Genomic DNA, 6,000 nt, shown 5'->3' with positions numbered 1-6,000 from the left:
ACACCAAATGCTTTCTTTTCTTTGAAAGATTTAGTATGGAGTCATGTTCCCATGTTTGTAAAATCCTATGAAAGAAATATTCATGTCCCACTAGCCCATTGCTGACATCGGCCCAGACCCCTACCATGACCCGGGGGGGTTGCCTCGGCGAAGATTGTGGCTCATTCAGACAGGGATGTCTCCTTCGAGGCTGAGCTCGTCACACAGTCCGCGCAAGCAGAGCCCGCGGTCACCTATGAGGATGCCACCTGTTGGTTCGGTGGCGGTGGGTATAGTTGGGCACCTGGCAGGTGGCTACACCCCAGCTGGACCTACCACTGTCGACATCATCGCCTTTGGAGGGATCCCGAACCCGATGTTCGAGGACAGACGGGTGAGCCACCGATTCAGGCTCAACCAGATGCCGACGTCCTGCAGTTGGGGCGCGCCATGAGGGCGACCAAGCTTCGTGACATCAAGGCCACTACAGGTATGACAGTTCATACAAGTTACTCAATTTTGCATTTTTTCGATGACGAGATCATTCATAATGCCAATAAATTGGGTGTTTCGTTGGGTAGCAATGGTAAAGAAAAGCCCAACGGTAAAGAAATAGCTAAATCAGTTAATGGCTTGCTAGACTTAGAGGCTGATAGAGTCATGGAGATGATTCGTAAGATTGCAACGGTAAAGCCCATTGTCGGTGTCAAAACCGGCGGATCTCGGGTAGGGGGTCCCGAACTGTGCGTCTAGGCCGTGTGGTAACAGGAGGCAAGGGACACGAAGTTTTACCCAGGTTCGGGCCCTCTTGATGGAGGTAAAACCCTACGTCCTGCTTGATTAATATTGATGATATGGGTGTTACAAGAGTAGATCTACCACGAGATCAGAGAGGCTAAACCCTAGCAGCTAGCCTATGGTATGATTGTATATTGTGATTGTTGTCCTACGGACTAAAACCCTTCGGTTTATATAGAGACCGGAGAGGGTTAGGGTTACACAAGGTCGGTTACAAAGGAGGAGATATCCATATACGTATTGCCTAGCTTACCTTCCACGCCAAGTAGAGTCCCATCCGGACACAAGACGAAGTCTTCAATCTTGTATATTCATAGTCTAACAGTCCGGCCAATGGAGATAGTCCGGCTATGCAGAGACCCCCTAATCTAGGACTCCCACAGTAGCCCCTGAACCAGGCTTCAATGACGACGAGTCCGGCGCGCAGTATTGTCTTCGGCATTGCAAGGCGGGTTCCTTCTCCGAATACATGATAGAAGTTGAATACGAGGATAGTGTCCGACCCTGCAAAATAAATTCCATATTCCACCGCAGAGAGAATAACGTTTTCGCAGATCTAATTTGCTGGCTTGTTTTGGCAGCATGACGTTACGTCACGGCCCGGTGATTATTCGAACCGTTTCTTTTAACCAGCTCCACACATAACGCGAGGCGGTTTTGTGACACGTCTTGCCAAAGCGGAGACCGTGTTCCCCCAATTACGGGATTCTCATTAATGCGGTCGTGGGTAACCCAACCGTGTCTAGGACTCCTAGATTATAGGAAAGTCCTAAACGGCTACGGAGAGGACGCTTGATATTCACCCTCTTTATAAAGGGACGAGGTTTTTGCTTTTTCTCTCTCGTGCTCAATCGAACCCTTCCTCCGCATCGAGTTCTAACACCCAAAGCCCAGGTTAGGTGCTCCGGATCTTCAATCATGTCCGGATCCAGCCTTCAAGGCCGATGGATGCCCTCCTCCATTACGGAAGAGGATATTAAGAAGTTGAGGGAGGCCAGATACCTGACCGCCGAGGTTTCGCATCGGCTGCCTGCTCGAGGGCAGGTCGTCCCTACTCCCGAACCCAACGAGATGTTGTGTTCATCTCCCACTTCCTCCGAGGTCTAGGCCTCACTCTGGATCCTTTCGTCAGGGGTTTGATGTTCTATTACGGGATAGATTTTCACGATCTAGCTCCGGACTCCTTTCTCCACATCTCGACGTGTATTTGTCGTGTGTGAAGCCTTCCTCCGCGTTACCCCTCACTTCGGCTTGTGGCTCAAGACCTTTGAAGTAAAGCCAAAGATGATCGAGGGGCAACAGGCAGCGTGCGAAGGTGCATCAATAGGCAAGATGGCAAGAGCTCCATGGCCGGAAGGTTCCTTTCCAGAGGTGTCCGTATTATGGCAACGGGAGTGGTTTTATGTCACGGCTCCCCGAAGTGCCAAGTGGGCGGCTGCCCCCGCTTTCCGCTCGGGCCCCCACCATAATTGATGTCATGGGTTAGCAGAGGCCTGAGCTCGGGTCCAGCCAAGGACGTGCCTATACTGCAAAGCCGCATTCGAGATCTCTCCGAGGGAGATTTTAATTTGGCTGTGGTAATACAAGTTATGTTGGTTTGTCAAGTCCAGCCTTGCAGACGCCGGCCCCTTCGCTTGTGGGAGTTCAACCCAGAGGGACCGCATGCCATTCAAAGTTTCCTCGGCCTGACACATGAGGAGATGTACAAGTCATTATTCGGATCTCAAGTGGAGTGACCGGATATTACCGAGGACGTGGGCCTGAGCAGTAACCGCGCCACCGAACAAGTAAGAAATCCTCTGGCCGAACACACTGTCTTTTATTCGAAGTTGTTTCTAGGAGTTCGCTTTTTGACCAGGACTGGCTAACAAAGGCGAAGATGATTCGGTGTTTGGCCCCCCTCCCTGAGGGTTTGGAAAATCCGGTATTGGAAAAGATGCTCGAGGTCGCACCTTGCCCGGATCCCTCGAAGGAAGATACCGGGGGGATAATACGGGCGGACACGGGCCCCCGTCACTGCTCGTTCCAACTGAGGGAATGAGCGTCTCCATGAAGGAGGGCAACCGGGGGAGGAAAATGACTGCTTTCGAGGAACCGGAAGCCGAAGCCTCCAAACGGGACAAAAAATCTCCCACAGAAGGTCCCGCCTTGGGGGGTGCTCCTGCCGCACACAGTCCGCGGGGGGATCTGCCCTCCAACGAGTTGTAAGTGATCCCAAAATACTTTAAGGTATGCTATCTTTCTTCTGAGAAAATAACCACCGCATATATCTTGTAGTTCGGGCCTTAACCCCTCTCAGATGAGCTCGTCTTCGGGGGATCTTCTTCCAGAGACGATGGAGAGCAAAACGCCTCCCCCGGACTCCTCCGCTCCAGAAGCGGGCGACCCCGAAGTGTCGTCACGGAGGGCCTCTCCGAATCCGGTGAGGCCAGAAGATAATCCCATAGACCCCCGAAGTCCCCAGCGTCCGGCTCCCGAGGAGAGCAGACAAAAGAGTCCGGCACCGTCTGGTGTGTGGTCGGACGTTCTGAGGGAGTTGGTGGGGCGAGCGGCCATCTCAGAAGAACACCGTGTGCTGATGGGTACGGTGATGGAGAGAATCTCGTCCGCCGAAAGCGGATTACATGAAGCCTTTATGAGTCTACTGACAGGCTTTGAGGTACGTAAGATAATATGTGATAGTACTGCACGTGTTAGGTGTGCCCTGTGTAGATAGTAGCCCCTGAGACTCTGGTTGCCGTCGAGAACGGCGGCGAACAGAGGATCATATTCTCAGGCAATAACCAGACTGCCCTTATGTGCAAGTGGTGGAGGCTCCGGTGGCTAGCCGGACTAGTGAGTTTGCCAAATTAAAATGGCAACTGAATGCGGCAGACGCCGACCTTGAGCTTGTTAACAAGAGGCTTGACGAGGCACAGGGTAAGTGTTATTATCTGGTGAATGCCACATAGTAAGAGCAGTATAATGCCAGTATCTTTAATATGTTGTGACTGCAGATGGAGCTGCCTCCGTGGAAGCCTTGCGGGCAGAACTTTCCCGAGCCAAGGAACAAGTGAGGATTAGTAATACCGCTGCTTTAAAAGCGGCCGAAGAGTTGAAGGCCGAGAAGGCCGCACATTGCGAGAGCCAAGAGAAGATGGCCAAGATGGCCGTGGAATTAAAAGACACCGCCGACCGTTGCCAGGTCCTTGAAAAGGAAAACCGAGCAAAGGCAGCGGACCTTGAGAAGGCCACGGCGGCGGAGAAGGACACCCGTTCTGCTATGAGAGCGAAGAAGGAGGAGCTGCGGGAAGCCGGGGATATTGCGGCTGGGAAACCCTTTATGTTACGGAGGAAGTTCGGAGATCCACGGTATGCCCCTCTGGATCGGCTGTGGAGTTCGGCAGATGCGTATATGGATTTGGCGGCGAGTGTTGCCGATGCTGCCAAGTACTTCCAAGGTCAGACAGATCATGAAGTGGACAAGCTGTTCTGGTCGCAGTTCAACGTTCCAGAGCATCCGCTTTCATTGACTGACTAGCTAGCCAAATGGGCCGAACTGAATAGGTTGTCCGGACTCGCCATGAGGGCTGTTGTGGATCAGCTGTGGCCGGAGAAGCAAAAGCCGGATAGCTATTTCAGCTTAGTGCAGCAGTTCCTTGGTGCGATGCCGCGCATTAATGCGATGAAGAGGTCGGCGTGCATAGAAGGCTCGCGGATGGCCCTTGCCCGTGTTAAAGCATACCGGGCGGAGATGGACGCTTCCGTAGTCGCGGCGCAGGGTTCGGCCATAGGCCGAGTGGCAGCCGAGCATTATTTCGAGGAGGTTCTCGAGGGTGCTCGTTTGATAGAGGCCCAGTGCTCGAAGAATATTATGTTTGAGTGATATGTATTCTCATTGTAAACACAATGCTTTTATGAAGTTTTTATGAGGCTATGTTTATACTTTTGCCTGAAAGTAGTATGATGCCTCCTGGGCGGCCGTTTATGTATACATGTGTATAACCTGAAAGATTGTAGCCGTCGGCTTCAACCCCCACGCATATAATGCGGAGGTGCTCGCAAAAAACGCGTGTTCACACTTAACCCAACGTCTTGGTCCTAATAAGGAGGTGATAGCGCAGCGAGCGAGGCAACCGGACTATAATGCTTTAACACTTTCACTTAGCCATAGGAGTTTGACAGTGGGGCTACTAGATAGCCCCTGGTGGCTCCGCACTCTCCCGATCGCGGGGTGCGTACATGCCTGGCCGGAAAATGGCCCTTCGTTAAGGCGGAGGAATTCTAACATTCTGATAGGTCATCGAGTGGTTGACCAGTCTCACGCTATATCATGACAGTCAGTTTTCGGCTTTCTCTACTGAGGTGCTTGTCCGGATGAAACAGGGACAATCGCAGTAGTTCTCCTGGTGCCACCTTAGCCGGTAAAGCGGAACGTAAGACACCAAAACACAGGAGCCGGGTAAACCCAACATTTGACCAAAGACAATGATTCGGAGCTGATGCATATAAGGCCAAACTCGCGACGCCGAACACTCCCTAAGGTATTCGGTCTTTATGGTATAAACCGGGCCAAAATAGTGCCGCTTGTAAGAAGCCCCTTGTGTCCAAGTACGTGCATTATTCTGACATGGCCACATGCCAAGACATCAGCATCCTTCTCAACTGTGCTGAGAATTCGATGGATATGTATCAACAAGAGACAGTAAAAAAGGTTTACGCAGGGTCTTAATCTAAAAAGAATCCTTGGAGCGGGTCCCTGCTGCATGTCTGCGCCTGTGTCTCCGTTGTGCCGTATCCTGAACGGGTGTAGCACGATGATTATCTGTAAAAGAGAGGAGCTTAGGTGAAAAAGCTGTCGTGCAAAAAGATAGTTTTTAAAGAAACCATGTATAATTCAAGGTGAGTAAGAATTGCCACTTGTCTGTGCACGTTGAGCCCCTTGTATTTGTAATAGGGGTGTGATCATTGATCCGGTATAAATTGCATATAGCTGCGCGGGACTCGTCTAACCGTGTCCGAGGTCGTGACGACCTGCTAAATGCTTTAGTTGGTGAGGCCGTTTTTAGTGTGCGGCTGCCAGGGCAGCCGCACGCTCTTCGGCGTGCAAAGATCGCTTAATACTTCCGTTCACTGTAATGATGCCACGTGGACCAGGCATCTTGAGTGTGAGGGAAGCGTAGTGTGGTATTGCATTAAAGCGAGCGAAAGCTTTGCGTCCGAGTAGTGCTTGATAGCCACTTT

The sequence above is a fragment of the Triticum urartu genome, chromosome 7A (genome assembly GCF_056163025.1).
Source record: "Triticum urartu cultivar PI428250 chromosome 7A, HENAU_Tu73, whole genome shotgun sequence".
Lineage (NCBI taxonomy): Eukaryota > Viridiplantae > Streptophyta > Magnoliopsida > Poales > Poaceae > Triticum > Triticum urartu.
The sequence above is the reverse complement of the archived record's forward strand: the minus strand, read 5'-3'. Positions refer to the sequence as shown.